The sequence below is a fragment of the Corvus cornix genome, chromosome 1A, assembly GCF_000738735.6.
Source record: "Corvus cornix cornix isolate S_Up_H32 chromosome 1A, ASM73873v5, whole genome shotgun sequence".
In the NCBI taxonomy this organism is placed as follows: Eukaryota; Metazoa; Chordata; class Aves; order Passeriformes; family Corvidae; genus Corvus; species Corvus cornix.
In genome coordinates, this window is record NC_047057.1 from 27841668 (window position 1) to 27861412 (window position 19745).

Here is a 19745-nt window from a genome sequence, read left to right on the forward strand (position 1 = left end):
AGAAAAGACATTTTTCAAATAAACAGCCATTACCAAAACAATAGGGGCTTCTAATCCCATTAATCCTCTAAAAGATTGCTGGGACTGGGTAGGGATATATAAAGCTCATGCTGGCCTCTGTCTCCATTTTATTACAATAACAGGAAGCTCTTGTCCCTGCTTCATATTCCCTACCCCCCCTTCCTCCCACGGTGGATGCTGTGAGTATTGTGAAAATATGAAGTGAGGTCAGTGATTGCTGTTCCTCCACAAGTGCTGCAGGCTGCAGCTATTTCTATTTCATCCTTATGTTTGGATCCCAAATGACTTGTGACTCTTTCTAGGGAGCAAATTCCTCACAGGAATCAAGTACCCAGGGATGTAAGTATGTGTATGAACTAAAATATACATTGATCATAGGGAGAGTGTTACAGAATAATGACCAGCTGATGATTACAAATGCACAGCACTCTGTTTGTGCTTTTTGCATGTCTTCTGTTCCTGTTTTGCTTTATTGACTCCCTGACTCTAGTGAAGGATGTTTGAATCAAGCAAAGGGAGAGACAGAGATGTTCTGTGCAGCGCAGAGACACCCACTGGTATATTTAAGTAAAAAATTACCCTGCCTCAAAACGTGTAAGACAGCCATCTTAACTTCTGGCAATGAAATCAGAAACTGAAATTACTGAATATTAGGGAGGAACACCCTTCAGAGACTATTGTAAGTGTTAAATGCACGGTGGCAGTACATAACAGCCCATGCTGTACATCAAAGCAGGCCAGCATTTCCTTCAGCAAACCATCCTAGAGCTGACTTTGTGGTTTAGAGCTTCTAGCAGCAAAATGCAGCTTAAGGCCACTGAATGCCATTCAGAGCAGTCGTAAGACTGCTCTAAATGCTGGCAAGGGCTGAAACAGTTTTATAGTCCTCACCACAAGAAAGCAGTTAAGGTCAGTCTAAAAACTGATGTCCATGTGAGATCTGTGCCAGAGATTCAAAGGTCACTAATACTTCAAATGCCTTCTGTTTCATGACTATATACTGTGCCAATATGCATAATCTAACCTCTTTAATATGCTGTTCAGTCATTATTTCCCATTTTTTTCTGCACCCTTGCTACCAACCAATTTTCTCCCTGGCAAATAATCTCTGTCCCTGCTGCTTCGAGAGCACACCAATGGTGACAGCTCTTTTCCTCTTCTGAATGTTTGTGTACACATACAATGATCAGTATTGGATTAAGACACAGGAATTACAGACCCAAGTCCAAATATCTAACTCTGGAATGATTAAATGAAAATCTATTGGATTGGAGTTTTATATGAACTATTTTTTTTATCCTTGAACAACAAGCTTCTGACCCATACGGTTGTGAGAGTATGAGCTCATTGAACTTGACATAACCGTATTTGGTGCTATCAGCAAACAGAAAAGCCATAAAGTCAGTGCTATCTTGTGTTTTAGAGTTCACATCCTTTCAGATATGTGAGAACTACCCAAGATGACAGCTAGAAGTGAAGCAGTCCTCCCCTCCTTACTTCAAGTGGCTGGAAAAAAAAAAATGACTTCAGATGTCTCTCTACTGCAGAAATCTGATTTTTCATAAGGGGAAATGTATGTTGCTTTGGTGTTACTCCCAACATAAGGATTGATCGTGAAGCAACAAGGGGCCTCAGTAAGAGGGCCTTGGACTAGATGAAGTTTCTCACTCTCTGGTCATTACTGTCATGCAGGTGGTGCAACCTAGTCAAGTGTTATTTCTGCTGTGCCTGCTTGTAACTGTGTCTTATCTGTCACTCTCTGTAAATGTAACGTCATGGGGTTGCAGCCCCTGCTACCATCAAAAGTTGTGTTTAATATATAGGGTGAACTCATGTATCAAAATTTTGCATGTTTTACGTTCCATCCCTCATGAGTCCTTCCTGCAACAATCATCAGAAATTTGGCAGCTCGTGACTCTTTAGTGGATTGTATCTCCACTTCTCTGGACCTGTTTACTTTTCAGCCTCATATCTGTCTTTTTTTTTTCCCCCTACGGGAATTTTGATTTGTGCAATTTATAATGTGGAAAATACCATAAGACTTGGGCTCAAGGGACAAGTAGAGGCTTTAAAAATAAGTATCTAGTCTTTGTGGTAATGAAAAAGAATTAAGAATTGTGGTCCTATATGGAAGATGCAAAGTTCAGAAAAGAAATTGAGGCTGAAGACAAATCGTGTCATTTCAAAATCATTCTCATAGTTTGTTAGGAAGGTGTTAATTGAAAGTTTGAACCTGGCATTGCCGAGCACATCCCTCGGGGGTCCTGAGCATCACGACTGCACCCTTGAAGTCTATCCCGTTTCCCAGCTCTTTTTTGATGCAGTCCGTGGATGCCGGCGCAGTTGAGAGCCACGCTCGGGGGTAGAGGCAGCACCTTAACTTGGGCTTCACCCGCGCTTTGGGCATGTGCAGCGCGCACGGCTGTGCCCGTGTCAGTCCGTGCCTGTGCCTGTGTGTCTGTGACCACGCGCGAGTGCGTCTCTGTGACAGCGGCAGCCCGTGCCGCACAAGCTCCCTGGACAGCGCGGGGTGCTGTTCCATCTGCAGTCATGTGTCACAGACAGCGGGACGGGCGCGGATGGAGGGATGCCGAGCACCCTTCGCCTCCAGCCCTGCTCACCTTCGCCCCTCCCGCTCTGCAGAGGCCCCTCTCATCCCGCCCCCCGCCCACCTCAGCCAGGGCTGCCGCCCGGTGCGCGCCTCCGCCGCGCGGCACTCCTCACCCCGCTTTCACCACACTGCTTCCGTCCCAGCTCTCCTCCCGCTCCTCGGGAACAGGGGACACGAGCACCTATTCCGGCTCGTTCGCTCCCCCGCTCTCCCCTCACCTCTCCCGCTCTCCCTCACCGCCCCGCTCGCGCGCGCGCCCACTCGCTCGCGCGCGCACGAGTGACATCACCCCCGTCCAATCAGCCGTCGCCGCTCCCCGAGCCCCGCTCGGCCCCGCTCGGCCCCGGCGGCCCCGCGCGCGGCCGGGGCGGGGGCGCGCGGGCGGCTGTCAGCCCAGCCGAGCCGGCCGAGGGCGCGCCGAGCCGAGCCAGCCGCGCCGTCCGGGCAAGGGCTGGGCCGGGCAGGGCCGTCCCAGACGTGCCCGGTGCGCAGCGGAGGTGGGGACGGCGCGGGGTGACAGCCCGGCCGTGCGCCGGCACTGCGCAGGTAGGGCACGGCTCGGTCGGCAGCGGGCGCGGCGGGCGCCCCCGCCCGCGCAGCGCAGCGGGGTCCCGCGTTAGAGCGGCAGTGACAGAGCGGCGCGCGGCCACCGGCACCGCGCGGTCCCGGGAAGGGGGCGCCGCCCCGGGTGGGTCCCCTAAGCGGCGGGAGTCACAACTTTGCCAGTGCGGCAGGGGGAACCCGGGGAGCTGGGGCAGGTGCGGGGCGACGGGGCAGCCCCGAGCCCCGCCACGGCCCACGGTGGAACCCGTTCCTTTGCAGTGGCCGGGGGCGGCGGCCCTTACCAGGCACGGGAAGCGGGGCGGGCTGGGGGAAGCCGCCCCTTCCCAGGGCGCCTGTCCGCTGGGTACGGGATTACTCGGCATCCCGGGCTGCCGAAAGTGGGCCGCCTGCCCCGGGTAATCCCCCGGCGGGTGCTGTCCCCGCCGATCGTGGGCTCGGCGGGGGGGATGCGGGCTGGCGAGGGACCGGGATGCTGCCGCAGGGGAAGCCTCGTGCGCGGTTTCCTCTCCGTTTCCTACGGCGCACGTATAGATTTTGGCAGCGTGTGTAAAAACGCGCCCGTACCGTGGTCTTCCAGCGCATCATTTCAGCACCATGGTCTACATGCCGGAGCAGCCGCAGCCTTGCGCCGTACGCGGATTCATCTGCCTTTTGGGTGTGTTTACTGGTGACGGGCAAAAAAAGGGTGTTGGTTTTTTTTCACTGCACCTTCTTGCAGTAAAAATAATAGCGTTTCACTTTGTTTTCCCCTTGTAAAATGCTAATTTCGCCTTTTTTTTAGTGCCGCGTTTCCGTAAATGTCAGTAATTCGGAGCGGCTGTAGTAACCTGCTGGTGAGGGCAGAAATGCCATTGCTGAGCTCCGCTAAAGGCACCTGGAAGGGCTGAGCCTGCCCGAGGGTGCCGCGCCTGAGCTGCGCCTCGGTGAGCGGCTCTTTAGGAATTGCATCTGCTCTATGAAGAGCTGTTTAATTCTGTTTATGAAACCTACGGAAGATTATCTATGCAGTTAATCAACTATGCTCCATTTAGTAATGAAAGTAAACTGTGACCTCTGAGCTGCAAATGTTTTCGAGTTATATTCTAGCATAGTCATAGTTATATAACAATATTATAACACAGTTGTATTAAACCACATGCAACATTTAAGGATTTGTTAACGTTTCAAAAATAAGCCATTATGTAATTATTAGGCTGTACAACTAAGGGAAAAATACGCCTTTAAAATGCAGCCACCTGTGCAGAGGTGGCTGTATCAAAGACGGTATTAACAAATATGTTACTTAGTGTCACTCTTTTGCATAGACTTACTTGTAAACCGGTAAAAATAGTGAACACAGGCCTTGAAATTGCATAAGACAGGGAAAGCTTTCTGAAATAACTTGAAGTTATAAAAATTCTCAGTATTTTTCATCTACCGCTACTAACTTCTAAATGTCCTTGCAGTGCAAGTACTGTACAGATCTCTGTGAAAGGATGATCTTTGGCCCATGTTGTATAAATGATAATGGACCAAAATTTCATTAATGAGAACTCACCTTGAAAACTGTTGGTAGTATGAACCTTTTGTTTGGTCGTTTACATTCAACTGTGTGTTATCAGCATCTGTTGCTTAGTTTTTCTTTAGTGATAGTTGTCATTATTAAAAAAAAAAATCTTTTCCATCTCTAAATTTTGCAAAAAGTAAAAATAACCTAAACAAAACTCTTCTGTCCTTGTCCGTATTTGTGTTATCCACAATGCTGTTCTAAACCAGCAAGAGATTTCCAGATTTACTTCTGAGAGGTGCTAAAAAGTAATGCAGCCTCAACACAGCTTCATGGTTATGCAAGAACCTTCTTGATTTCATAGAATTTTAAATTGAGTATCTTAAACCCCTTCTGTAGAGAAGTCCCACATTATTAAGCTTATGGAACAAAGAGGTTTTAAGTGCCTTTTTGAGTATGTACTTCTGATCCAGTCTTAATGACATGATCACATACTATCTTTTTTTTTTTTTTTTTTCCACAGGAGCCTTGTCTTTCACTGCATGGGATAGATTGAGCTCACTTAAGAGAATTCAGTATTTTTCATTGATCGTTGTGTGAGCCCATGATTTATTTATTCCATGTTACCCAGCTCTGCTTTGAAGACAGAACTGATAACATCTGTATGAGCTTTGCTAAAGGGCTTATCATTATGTGATCAGAATGCCCCACAAAGTATTACTAGTTCATCAAGCACTACCAAAGATGAGACAAGACTTCTACAGATGGTTAACAGAGGCACAGAGGGCTAGGTGAAAAGTATTCACTCATTTTTGGTGCCCAATTTGAAACTTCTACAATTCTTGTAAATATGTTACTCAAGTTATACCTGCTACTGCTTTTTGTAACAGTCCTGACTGCTCCACGTTTGTGAGTGTATCTGTAGAGTGAATGGGGAAAAAGAGGAATTTACAGTTAAACTACAGAAATTTTTAGGTTAAATGGTTTCCTGCATGATAGTAAGGGGAATGAGGGGAAACTGCAACAGAGGGAACTTTAGTCATTAAAGCGTTTGTGGCATATTACAGAGCCCCTGTCCTGTTCTTTTTCTGCAAGCCCAGTTCTTCAATAGATAAAACAAGAGTCCTATCCGCGTTAAGTTCTGTATCATCTTCTGTGGCAAGGCAACTTTGAATAAGAAGCACGTTTATTTAAATATTATTTAAAAAAACACACTCAAGGGAAGTTAAATGATGGTTGCACAGACAACAGTTTGTCATTTTACACCTTTTGAGTGCTTGATTTAGTAACCTTTTGTTGTTTGTGAAGTAGAATATGCATACATGTCCCATATACTTCCTTCAAACCTAGAAAATTAAAGGAATTAAAAAAAAACCCAAACCAAAACCAAGCCAACAAACCAAGAAAATGCAGAAAAAATTTGATTTTCCAAGTAAATTCCTTATTGTCTTACTGTATTGGACCTACAGTGGTTACAAAGAGAATTGCTAAAGTCTAATCCTTTGCAAAAAACTCCTGAACTTCTACCATCATGAGTGATAGCATTGTAAAAATGCAGTCCCTTTTATGTACTACAGTGGTAAAACAGAATGGCATAACTTGTAGTGCATTTGCTCAGGTAGTGGGAAAGTGGTGGAAGACTGAAGTCCTTTCTACTGTAGGCTTTAGAATGTGTTGTGGTGCATGAGGGCTCTTGCTAGACTTCTGCAAGCACAGTCCTTTTCACTTCATCATTTATATGTATCCTAATCACAGTGTCTTTATCGTCCTGTAGCCAATCTCAGTCTTAGTTTTTTAGGTGTTCCTGGGCTTGAACATTCCAAATTTTTGTTTCTTTTCTCAGCCAGTCCTGTCCCCTTCCTTTTTTCCTGTCAGCTTTCCTTTTTACTTTTCTTTATTCCTTGGAGCTTCCTCATCCTGATTTGCTATGTCAGCCCAGTCTAGTCTCCTTTCCTCAGTCTCCAGTCGCTTTTTCTGTGCTTTTAGTGGACATTGGTCTCAGTTTTTATTCCTCTTCAGAGACTGTAAGGTGGCTTTTGTTCTACACTGAAACAACACAGTACTTTCTTCTTAGAAGTTCGTGGTCTTTGTTACATTTTCAGAGATAAATGAAAGAGCGTAGCATTAACCTGAAGCTTGTCTATGCTGATGGCTTCAAGCCATAGTCACAAACATTTTTTGAAGAAAAATTCTTGTGGTTTTCCTGCATTGTTCCTTTTAAAAATTCAAATCTTGAACAAAATTTTTGGTGTGGCATGTAAGTATATGTTTTATATGCATTGTGGGAAAAAAAGGACAGACAGGACACTTTGACAAATTGTAAGTAGTTCTAAACATTAGAAATACCGAGCAACCTCAATAGTCCTAATTATGCAGAGAAATCAGCAATTCTGACTGTAGCATATCCTGTATTTTTGCTTAGCTAAGTTTTGTGGGGTTCTGTGCTGGCAAATAAAATAACTGATGATTTGGGTTTTTTTGGATTCATACTAATTTTTTTCATTTTATGTCAAGCTTTTATTACAGCCTCTTGAGACAAATACTTACAAAAAGATGATGTATGCCTCTCACCGAATTGAGATCTGGGTAAAAGTGGTGGCGTTACCACTGCACCATAGTGGTTTTGTTTACATAAGATCGTCTTTTGGATGTGGTAAAATGGTATTTGCAATAACTTAGTAGTTCTAGTGTCTGAAATAAAGGCATGGTTGATCTATGGTTGGCACTTCAGACTGAATAATTAATGTGATACAGTATGTTAAAAGGAAGAAATATAAATATACATATTTGACAAGTTCTTTGCTTTTATTTATGTCATGCTTTCATAATTGACACATAGTGGACAGATTGTATGTAGTTCCTATGCAAATAAGTTAGCTTGGAGCACAGAGATCAAGATTTAGTCATGAGATGATCTTTTTATAGCTTTATTGGAAACATCCTCTTTTACCATAGACAATTCAATTTTCTCCAGTTTGGCAAGAGTTGAACATGAGCGTTACTATTAGTTATTCCTAGTCAAGCTACTACTGAGAGTTGTTAGACAGTTGAATTTACTACTGTATTAGATTCAGCATGAAATTGATTTTCTTTTCCATAAAATATGAGTAATGCACTTCAGCTTACCAACTGCTAAATTTAATTTGTTTGTAAAAATAAAGGAGAGACGTTTATATATTCAGTCGAGCATTGGAACAGGTTACTCAGAAAAGTTGTTCAGTTTCTCTCCTTGAAAGTTTTCAAGACTGAAAAAATAAAGCCGCCAGTAACCTGACCAAATGTCTCAGCTTTCAGCAGGAGGTTGGGCTGGAAACCTCCCGATGTCCCTTACAATATGAATCCTTAAAATATGACCTCCCTTATTCTGACATCTCTTATAGCATAAAATATCCTATGAGGTTATTCTGTAATCTCTGGGGGGGGGGGGGGGGAAACATCAATATACAGTCTGAACAGTACTTTCTGAAAGGAAGAAGAGGATAGCTGTGCCAACAGACAAAATATTCAGTGGGTGAATGAAATAATGTTACAGACTGAATTCCCTTTTTAGTTTTTATTGGTAATTGTATTTAAATGCACTACTAGATTTGCTGTGCATTAGTTAGGCTTGATGTTTTATTATAGGTCTGTTTTCAGGGAGATAATAGCAGGATGCAGTAGCTTCATCAGTTAACATTACATTGGAATAAGTTGTAGTTCTTCAGATTCACTGGAAAAAAGAATCGGGTCTATTAATACAACTGGTTTTTATGAAAATTTATTTTTCATACAAAATCTCATACTCAAAATCTGAATGTAAATATTTAAAGCAAACACTGATGCTGCTAAGTGGAACAGGCTGTTCATGTTGTCTCAGTGTTGTTCCTAGTTACGGCGCTAATCTTTCTGGGAATGATCAGTGCTTACTGAATGGGGAGATAACTAGGTGCCCTGTCTTAAGCAGAGGGATGGGACAACAGAAGAGTGACTGGTTCTAACACGTCAGCGTCAGTGAGATGGGAAATTTTGGGTTTTCCACAACCAGGAGAGAAATCCATGTAATTCTAAATTTTTGTGTACTGTAAAAACACTGATTTTTTTTTTTTTTAGTGCCTACTTATAATTCAAGTAATGTGTTATGCAGTGATGAATATGTAACTTTTTGAAAGCTGTCTTGATTTATGAATACCATAAATTAACCTTTCACATATAGTTTTGTTTTTCACTATGTCTTTTATTGAGGCTTTTCGTGTTTACGATTCATCAGAGCTTAGGAGAAATAAACCAATTTATTTTTTCTTTCTTCTGTGAGAAAAGAGAAGCAGTCATATACCTCAAATATTTCTTAATGAAGACTTCCTTCTAGATATCTGTATTTCCAACTAGAATGCTTTCTCTGAAACTTGGAATAAAGCTGACTTTGTTTTGATAAACTCAATCAGTTGTCCTGCCAACTACTCACTGATAAGGCCTTAAATAAAATTGAAAATAGATTAAATGTGTTTATGTTGTAGAGCAAAACTGTATTTTCCTTTACCAAGTATTATTAGAAAACTTGTAAAAGTGCCTAGAAGGATTACGCACCTGTTGATGAGGCTTGCTGTTTGTATAGAAGTGGGAACTCTGCTCTTACTAGTAGTACTTTAGAGAAAGCTTTGTATTTTTTCACTATGATCAGTTTTGAGCAAAGCTAAAAGAAAATATTCAAGATAAATGAGAAAGAGCAGCTAGAAATACTACATTTTTTGTTTTCTGAATGTCTTCTTCTGAAGAATAAGGTCATCTCCCTTTTATAGTTTTGCCAGAAGCCCAGCTCCCCTTTCATCATCAGTCTACAGTTTACTTCTTTTATAAAAATGAACTTTGGAATATTGAACAGTTTCCACTCAGATTTTCATTATAAAGGAGCTCCCAGGGAGACCAGCTGCTGTTGAAATAGATCTTGGGAAGCCAGGGATTCTGAAACGCTCCTTTTTTCGCCTTCTTGGTGTCACTTCCTGAACTCTCTTTGCTCTGTATTTTTGTTATACCTTTTCCTTCCAACTTTTTCTGACCCTACAATTTTTCCGAAGTTTTTAACGTGTTTTGAAGAAGTATCCAGTTCTGCCGTTTAGACTTGGTGTAGCTATGATGTCTGTGAAAAATGCATAAACAGGCCATCACAGTGGCAGAATTAGTCTACAAGTTGACTGTAATAGGTTGTTTTGGAAATAAAGGTGAAAGTCCAGCATTTACTATGCTTTAATAATTATGTATGATTTTGGTTTTGATGGCTTTAATTTCTTTCTTGGCGTAATTACTCTGCAGCTATTGTAAAACAAACAAAACCTGAACAAAACCAAAACAAAACCATTGAAGGATAGCTGTTGGAATGGTTCCAATGCTGACTTCCATTCTAAACATCTGAGGTGTTACTTACACTTTGTTGTTTAACCATCTTCTGTTTAAGTTTTGCATTAGATCTTGTTAGATGGATACTTTGGGTACTTTGGTCATGGGTTGGTTTTTTTAGTTTGCTTTTTTTTTTTTTTTTTAAGTCAGTGTAGGAGAAAAGGTTTTTTGTCATAGTTTTAAGGGAATACTGAATAAGATCCTAATTCCTTTGCTTCATCATAATAGTTTATTGCCTCTTTCATTTCTTGGTGTTGAACTGCGCCATTCAAAAGTAGATTTTTGCAAAATTTACTGATGTGTTAACTGAAAAATGCATGTATGTGGTAATTCCTATCGCAACCGATCTACCTGATAATTCTTGCCTTTTTATGAAGAGATTATATGTGTAAGCATATAGGAGTTTAGATGAAGAACTAATTTCCTTTTAAGTAGCTGGTATTTGTAAAATAAGAGTCTGGAAAGCACTGGCAAAATCTAATTAAAATTATTAAAAAAATTCTTTAATGGAAAAAATACTTAACTGTTGTATCTGACACATTTACCTCACCCAGTCACTGTTACCTTAACTTATATTCATATGCTCAAACGTATCTGTATGCAAGGTCTTTCCCCTATGCACTCCTATTTTTTTGAAGATAGTGAACTGAAGAAGAAAGTTACCTCTATTAAACACTCCCAAAAACAGAAGCAAAGAGAAGCAGATAATCTCAAGTAGGATGATTTTGAAGAACTGAGTTTAGAAGTTACTAATTCCATTATTAAAATGTCAGTGTAAAAACTACTTTGACTTTATTGCATTGTACTGAAATTAACAAGTACATTTACTAAGTAGTGAATGCTTTTTATTCTTCTGGGGATCTTCTGTCAATATGTGCAAAAAATGAGTCATTACTTGAGGAATTTCTTGTGCTGAAGTATTTCTCCCTGTTTCTTCTTGAAAATTTCATATTGAGTATGAAACAGGAGCAAGACCAATATAAATTCTCACTCTGGGATAGTGGAGTGGATAATTGTTTTAAAATATTAATAGCTTTTTTTTTTTACGTGATGGTGATCTGTGGTTTTTTAGCTAAGAATACTTGAGATAACTAAAGGGTTTTGAGTGAAAAAGACATGATTGCATTTTCATTACCAGGAATTTTTCGATTCATTTATTATTAGGCTATGTGATTCCAAAATGTGATTTTGGGGCCTGGAGGAAAGTGGTATATGTGAGAAAAAGGGTTAATTTGCACTTAACTGTATAGGTAAAACACAGAAAAAGGTAAATTTGATTAAATCAAGTATTTTGTTTTTGTGAAAATGGGGGTTTACTAATCTACTGCTCAGAATGGCAGAGATTGCTACAGAAACTTAAAGGCATAAAGGAAGTTTTGTAGTTAAAACAGCCTCAGGTTTGTAATAAAGCACAGCTGTTGCCACTTCCGTTCACATTCCATTATAGTAATACATTCTGTGGGTTTTCTACAGACCAGCTGACCCAGTCTTAAATGTGGCTGAACCATAAAACCTGTTTTGTCTCATTTCTATGAGATCTTATTTGAAGTATTCAAAAGATAAAAAGGCTTTTTTTCTTTTTTTCTTCAGAAGGGTTAACTACAGTCAAATGTGATGTTTGTATCTGAAGTTACAGCATCTTCATATAATCCAGACTTTGCCTATGCATATACTGAAAGGAAGCACAGGGTACCTGCATAGGATTTAATTTTTTTTTTTAACTAGGACAACTCTGAAGGAAATATACTTCAGTGCATTACCATATACTTATGTATTACCTCAGTTTTATTTACATTCATGTAGCAGGCTCTTGTGACCTACTAAATATTTTTAGCTGATCTTATCCTTGGTAGTGTTGCTAACATGGTATTTAAACTGATAGTGATTAGATAAAGCCTGCAAATAGTCACTAAGGTTCCCTGTGTATGTGTTGTGCGGTTTGTTGTTTTTAAAAAACGACAACAAACCAGTCCCCAAAAAACCAACAAATACCAAGCCCTCTGGTATGGTAAAAGTGCCAAGAGAAGAAAAGAGAGCATGGAAGGAATATATGTGTTTTTTTGGCCACTGTCAAAAAAATTCTGATATACCACGTAAACCAATGAAAGCAGGTCAGAGTTTACTGTTCTGTGATTATTTAATACTACCAAAGCACCTACTTATTTTATGTAATAGAACTAATCAGCTTTTAGATATTCTTTGCAGACCAGCTTGAAAGAAAACTGGATTACAGTGAAGGATATGGAGCACCTTGAAATGTAATTTTTATTCTAGCAGTTTAGTATCTGTCTCTAGACAGCTGCTTGTTAAGGTTAGCATGCTTCTAGGTAGAACAGTTTTGATACTTGTTTGTGACTGTCTAAACTAAAGCGCTCCAAACAATTAGGGTATTCTTGGCCTATTTTTAAAGGACTTTCATGTTTAATGAGGTATTAAACTTTTTTTTTTATAAGTACCTAGTGCCTTTCTGAAAGGGTAAAACATTTATTGTGCATGTACTGGCTAGATACTGTGCTGTTTAAGGGGGGGTGCAAGCAGCCAAAGAACAGGTTTTTGGCATTTGTCTTGGATACATTGTAATCTAAGATAAAAGGGAAACATGGTTATTTGTGTAGCTACTAAACTAGATTTTTGAAATTATGGTGTACCAGCAGGGAAATTCCAATTCAGCTTCATAAAACACAGGTAATCATTCCAAAGAGTCCAGGGACTAATTCTTGCCTGTTCTGGGAGAATCAGTTGTTAAATACACATTCTCAGTATTTTTTTGCTTGCCAGTTGATCTTCCTCATATGAAAGTTTTGTCAGACCATAAAATTCAGAGTTAATAATAGGTGAATTTAAATGAGAGGACTTTTTGTTAGCTGTTAACATTAGGCCTTTATCCTTTATCATCCAGATGCAAGTTTGGGATTGGACTGAGCTCTTTCTGGCTGGAGATGTTTACCATGGTATAGAATATCAATATTTAGGCGTTGGGAGTAACTTCACAGAACACAGACACTTCTATTTCCTCTAAACAATCCTTCAGGATGTTGCTAAGAATTTATGTAAAAAGCATATTTATTTTTGTGGGTTTATGTCTCTTAATCTACAGGGTAATTTTATTTATTTGGACTTCATTATTCCTGTTCTGTGGGATCTTTACCTGGGAGTTTGTTTAGTACATATGAAAAAATGCCAGTGTGTGCATTTGGGTGACATTTTAAAACTTAATTTACTCTTCCTGAAAAACAGCAAAATTTTCTTTTGCTGGATATATTAATTTGATACATTGCTTGTACTCATGCTTGTCTCCAAATTCAAGGCTCATTAAAACTTGTAAGCCAGCCTTTCATCCTGGATTGTTCTTTCATCTTCCCTGGAAGTTCTCTTGATGGCCTGAGAGCTCCTTAGGTAGATGTAATCTCACATCTCAGGATAGGGAATGATGAGAATCTGGGTAAGAGGAGGCAGTAGCTAACAAGTGCAAACACACATTTCTTAATTTGCCTAACTTGTTCTGTTGTTCAGTCTGAAGTTGTCTGCATGAGTTTAAATTCACATCAACAATTTAGAACAAGTAGTCTGATTTTTCCCTAGTATGGATTAGTACTGCTCATGAATTTTTACTGACTGTGTCTCAAAAACAGAGTCAACTGAGAGATTTCAAAAAGTGGAAGGAGTGCAACCAATTCTTATGTTCTTGAAGTTATGTTCAAGGTAACTTCTTGAAGATATGTTCAGGGTCTTTCAAGATACTTCCAATTGGGAGCATCATTACCTGTGAAATTACCTGTCTTCTAAGAGGTAGTTGTCTCTCAGACTTCATTCCTCTGAAAGTCATCTAAGAGATGCTAGCACTGATTTGGTCTCTGAACATTTGCTGCTAATTGAATGGTAATTCTGAACATCTTAGAAGGCTTCACTGGCCAGGATTATGGGCTTCACCTGATGCCAGGATGTAATATGGAAACCCAATGCCTAATTCGTGATTTGAGCTGAAAGCCTACCATCTCTCAAATTGTCTAAAAAATTAAAATGATGAAGAAGACTGTAATACCAGACAAGGAGATATTTTATTGTATTAATGTACAGGAGCATATAATCAAATCAAAGATGCAAACTGATATAGTGGGATTATTATTTTTAATGGTGATTTGAAGATTTGGTAGAAAAAAACCCCTAAGACTCTAATTCAAGCCCGGCAATTCAAGAAACTGCTTGGTGATTGAATAGACTGGTACTATGGACTATGATTTTTATTAAAGCCTTTCACTTTTGCATACACAAAAAGCTTTGCTTTTTAGATATTTGTAGTTCAGTTGTTATATTTTCAAGAATTTTATTTTTTTTACACTTCTTCTACATTATAAAAGTTTCCAAATAAATGTAATCTTTCTTATTTGGCATACTACACATGTTTTTGCATGCATTTGTGATTTACTTTATATAATTGGACCATTTTTTGAGGGAGGAGTTGTAGTCTGCCAATTAATTTATGTTTCAGTTTGTGGGAAGATAGGGACACTTACAAGGTTGAGTTTTTTAGTTGCAAAGTTTTGCATTACTGCATATAGATAAGTAGAAACACCTGTATTCTTGTTTTTCAGTCAGTCAGACCTAGAATGCTCTTTCAAAGATAGCTGAAATCAATGAAGGAATCCTTCATAGATTTAAATTCCTTATCCAAAAGTACAGGTTTATATGTTTCCTCAGTGCAGTGGGATATAAAAGCAGAAATATTTTTTACAGACTTTTAGAAATACTCTCTTACCATTTTACAGACATTTGCAAATACTGTTTTGGTTATATTTTTTAAAATTATCTTATTTTGTTAATTCTGACTGCAGAAGTGTATGAAAACATTACTGTATCTCTTTTCTCTCTGTTGGTCTAGTGACAGTTGGCAGGTGCTGGCTCCCAGTGAGAGCTGTAAGTTGCACAGCTTGGTAATTGGCATTGAAATTGAGTAAGGAAATTGCCACCTTCTCTTATGCTACAACACAGGCTTTCTAAGACAAGTTCTTTTCCTTTTCCAGAGAAAATCAGCCATTATTAAATTTTCTCAGAGAAAAAGTGTGTACATGTGGGCATCATGAGCAAGAAGTACTTGCTGTCTGAATGACTTGTGTCAGTAAGAGCCAGCAGCTCAGTCTCACCTATATCTCTGAAAACCAGTCTAAGAATGTTTGGAAGTTGAAGAGGGTGCTGATGGGGAAAAACTTCAGGGGTACCTGTGTGAAATGAGTGGCAAAAGATATTCCTGTACAAAGAACAAAAAGTTGTCTGTCTTCAGTTACATAGAAAATGTCTCCTTTCCCCCTCACTAAAAATAACACTTCTATACTGTACATCTGAAAATACGATTCTTTACTACTTCATTTTTATTTTCTTTCATTTTTTTGTTAGTTTGCGATTTTTTTTGTGTGTGTGTTGTTTTACTTTTTTTTTTATGGAGCAACAGTATAGTTAATAGTGAGTTGTTTTGTGAGATATTACTACTGAAAGATACTTGTAAGTGTATGTTGCTTTGAACAGTTATCCGAGATTGTGTCAGTGTGTATGGGCACAAGCTGCACTTAAAGCCAGAACTACGGAGTTCAGAGAAATCTGTCACTCTGTGAGGCTAGTGGAGTCCCTTCATGCATCAGATACAAGATCTGAGCTGATCATGTCTTGGAGTTTGTAGTAGCTTTTCTTCTTAATGAAAGTATTAAAACCCCATTTATTTGAGTACATTTTCAGAGACAAATTATATAAAGAACAAACCTACATGTTGACAAAAATACTTTGTTCTGCAGATATTGTAATGCATGTCAGGGTATGCAGGAGATTTAAGTCCTGATCTCATTTAGAGCATCCAAACACACTGGTAAATTCTCTTTTCCCTGATAAGGGGGTGAGTCAGAGAGAGACAGATTCCAGTGAAAATGTCTTAGAAGAACTTCTATTCATTAAGCTTTTACTATGAATAGAATAAGGCTGTTACTAAAAGGAGATGGTTGCATGGTACATTTGCTTGTCTCCTGCCACTGTTCCCATTCCCACAGGTGCACGCTGTCCCACAGACACTGCCACACACAGCAGCACTCCCAGTCACCCGTGTGGAGCCCAGCCCGGCTGGTCACTCCCCAGGGACAGCTGCACTGGTGTGACACAGAGCCCTCACAGGTCCTACATCCCCTCTGCAGCCCATGCAGACCTGGTGTCTGAGGGTGCACCTCGGATGGGGACTGACCTGCACAGCCCCTCGCTGCCACCGACGTGGCCTGGGGGCCTTACACACGCTCTGCCGGCTCTGTGTCTTCTTTTGTGTCTTTGATGCCTTAGGTTTTAATTTTCGTATTTTTCAAATCCCGTATTGCTTAGTGTGTAACTCTGAAGTTTCTTGTAGCCTGTTAACTTCTGCTCTCTCATGCTAGGTAGACATAACAAAGCCTCTCCAGGCCTGCTTTCCAAGGACACTCAGACTGCCCTTGGCTGAAAAAGTATAAACCAAAAGCCTCTAAAGAGGGGCAAGCTTGGGGAAATTACATCATTAGCTGAAGCATTAATTGGAGAATTAACCCTGATATGCAAACGAACCAAATTTACAAAAGTGTGAAGAACTCATGACCTGTTGTCCATCTTGGGGTCCATCTTGGTAGTAGCCTCTTGCTCCCTTTGAAGGCCCTTCAAATAAATGCCTACCTTTATTCCCTTTTTCTTGTCTAGTCTCTGGTTTTTTGGGTGGCCACTTCAGGCATCATCTTGAGAATGCAATAGGACAACAAATCTCCATATCCTTTGAGTGTTTGGTAGACTTCAACACCTTCTCAGTACATATGGTTCTCTTTTTAGTTTGCTCTTTTCTACTGAGTCCATTTACAGAAACTCCCAGCAACGGGATTTTTATGACAAAACAACCCTTGTATAACTGATACTTTATTGAAAAAGTGCAATGGCATGTCACTTACCTGTGAAACACTTTTCTCAACTTTCTTCCAATCTTCTTATTATATTTGGAATTGAACTGTAATCAGTTTGAATTTTCTTTTTGTATTCTAGTTTACTTCTGTGGAGGTTTTTTATTTGTTACACTGTAACAAAGTTCAATTCCATTTTCCAATTATAAAAATACTAACAAAAAATGTGTCACATTAAATGCATTTCATGACAATTTTATCTAATGTTTTAATGCAATTCCAACACAAATATATTTATTATAACTGAGTGAACTATTTCTGCAGAAGCAGCCATCTTTATTTCAAGATTGTCCTTCCCCTTTCTCAATAACCAATATTATTTTTTCCCTTTTACCAAACTTTTGTATTTCTAATTTCTGCCATTGAAGCTTGTGTCACTGTGAAACTTTCCAGTTGATGCTAAAAATGGAAAGAAGCTGAATCTAGTGGTTTACCATAATTTAAGGTGCCTTGCACCCTCTGCAGGTTTTGTACTTCCTAGAAAGAAACAGAAGAAAGCTTTATGGATTTTCACTGTTGCTAGCTGGTTATTAGGTCCGACATTAATCACACATGTGGAGTTACATATTGGGAATAATTTAGCCGACATCAAGGGAGTGACACTGGCATAAAACTGGTTTTAATGAGCTTTATCTGCAGACAACTTTGAAGATGAGAAATAATTTACATAACAGTTTATTTCGTCTGTGAAAGTGTAGATTAAGTCAGTTTTTTAGGTGCTATTAATTGGACAGCTTTCAAAGTACTATTATTTCACTGCAAGTAAGATGAAAAGATCTGACCTGTAAATGTTAAGAGCATTATAATTACTGTTCTGTCAATGCTATTCAATATTGTTCGATCAACTACTTTTACTACATAAAATTATTCCCATATATTTCATTTCTATATGCCTGAACAATATCTGAACCCTCTCCTGAGATGATCCCCGCTGTCTTAGCTGCTGGGAGGTCATTCTAGGTATCAGTGTAGATTCTTGCAAGCACTGTTGACATTGTACAGAACTTGTAATGGCCATATCCCATCAGATGATCTCTGAGTTTTCTCATGTAGTACTCTCACTGTCCATAGATAGATACGTAGATCAAAGATGAAATTGTTTATCACTCTGCAAAAGCTATTTCACTAGCTCTGTTGCATATGTTGATTTGACTGCAAGTGGAATTACTATATTTGAAGAAGAATTTTTAAGATACTGTTTAGGATGTTATACATTTCATTACTGATGAGTTGTAAAGGCGTCTCTAATACTTTAGAATGGAGATAAGTTTAGGTTCTGCTTTTCACCTCTGAAAAATATTGAATTTCTTGTGAGTGTTAGGAGATACCAAGCTAGTTGGATTTACCACTGTATGAGAAAAGTATGTTATGTCTGTGCTTTTCGGTGTCTCTGAGTACTTAGCTTTTAATATATCCTTAGATATAGGCTGAAACATAGCACAATGTTTTAATTTAATTTCCAAATTCTTAATTGCTTGAACATTCCATTTGGATCTGATATGTACCTTCGAGCATATTGGCTGCAGAGTGTCCACTTGATGGTTTCACTATATGGGGTTATCAATTTAACGTGATGAATAGCTCAGTAATTCTGGAGTCATTCCATACTTTGTAACTCTACAGTGAAGTGGGAATCCTATTAATTCTTTAAAAATCTAATTCAGGTTCTTTTGAAATCATTAAATTGTATTTTTAAATGGCATATTAATATCTTCGAATATAGCAATAATTTTTTAAGAACCTGCAAGTAAATCAGACAATTAGATTTAATGAAAATTAAGTAAAATCTGTATTCTCTCAGGGACGTAACATTTGTGTGTGTCTTATTTTATTTTTTTTCTGAGTGATTATGTTAATGTAAATAAACAATTTGAATTTGTCACCACTGTTAATGTTACTAATAAGTATTTGAATACTTCAGTTTGTAGTAAATAAACATTTATTATTTTAGAACCACAGAATTGCCAAGGTCAGAAAAGACCTCTAAGATCATCCAGTCCAACTATAAACCTAACACTACTAAGTTGATCACTATGCCATTTCCCTAAGTGCTGCATCTACACATCCTAAATTCCTCCAAGGATGGTGACACAATTAATTCCCTGGACATCCTTTTCAACGCCTGACAACTCTTTTCCTGAAGACATATATCCCATCTAAACATCCTGAATGAGGCCATCTCCTCTTGTTCTATTGCTTGGTACCTGGAAGAAGAGACTTGACACCCACCTTGTTGCAGGTTCTCAGATGGTTGTAAAGAGGGATGAGATCTCCCCAGAGCTTACTCTTCTCCAGGCTAAACACCCCAGCTCCCACAGCTGCTCCTCATCAGACTTGAGCTCCAGACCCTTCACCAGCTCCATTATCTTTGTCTGGATAAACTCCAGCCCCTCAATGTCCTTCTTGTAGTGAGGGGCCCAGAACTGGACACAGGATTTAAGGTGTGGCCTCACCAGGTGTGGCTGAATACAGGGGGACAATCCCTGCCCTGGTCCTGCTGGCCACACCATTGCTGATACAGGCCAGGTGCCATTGGCCTTCTTGCTACTGAAGCCTGAGCAAAGAGGGCATTAGTCAGCTCAGCCTTTTCCTCATCCTTTGTCACTGTTTGCCCCCTCGTCCAGTAAAGGATGGAGATCTCTTTAGCCCTCTTTTTGTTGCTGATGTATTTATGGAAACAGTAGGCTACCAAAAGGCCCTGTGAAAAATGCTTAACTAAAGCCACTGTGATATGAAGGAAAAAAAA

General features: G+C 39.5%; 1 protein-coding gene across 1 annotated transcript in view; it reads left to right on the forward strand.

The window, feature by feature from the left end:
• Positions 1–3041: 3041 nt before the first annotated feature.
• Positions 3042–19745, forward strand: part of CNTN1 (contactin 1) — a 229420-nt gene continuing 212716 nt past the window's right edge. Inside the window, exon 1 of the mRNA XM_039570741.1 lies at positions 3042–3178. The gene's annotated coding sequence lies outside the window, so the exon portion shown is untranslated. The remainder of the gene's footprint in view (positions 3179–19745) is intronic.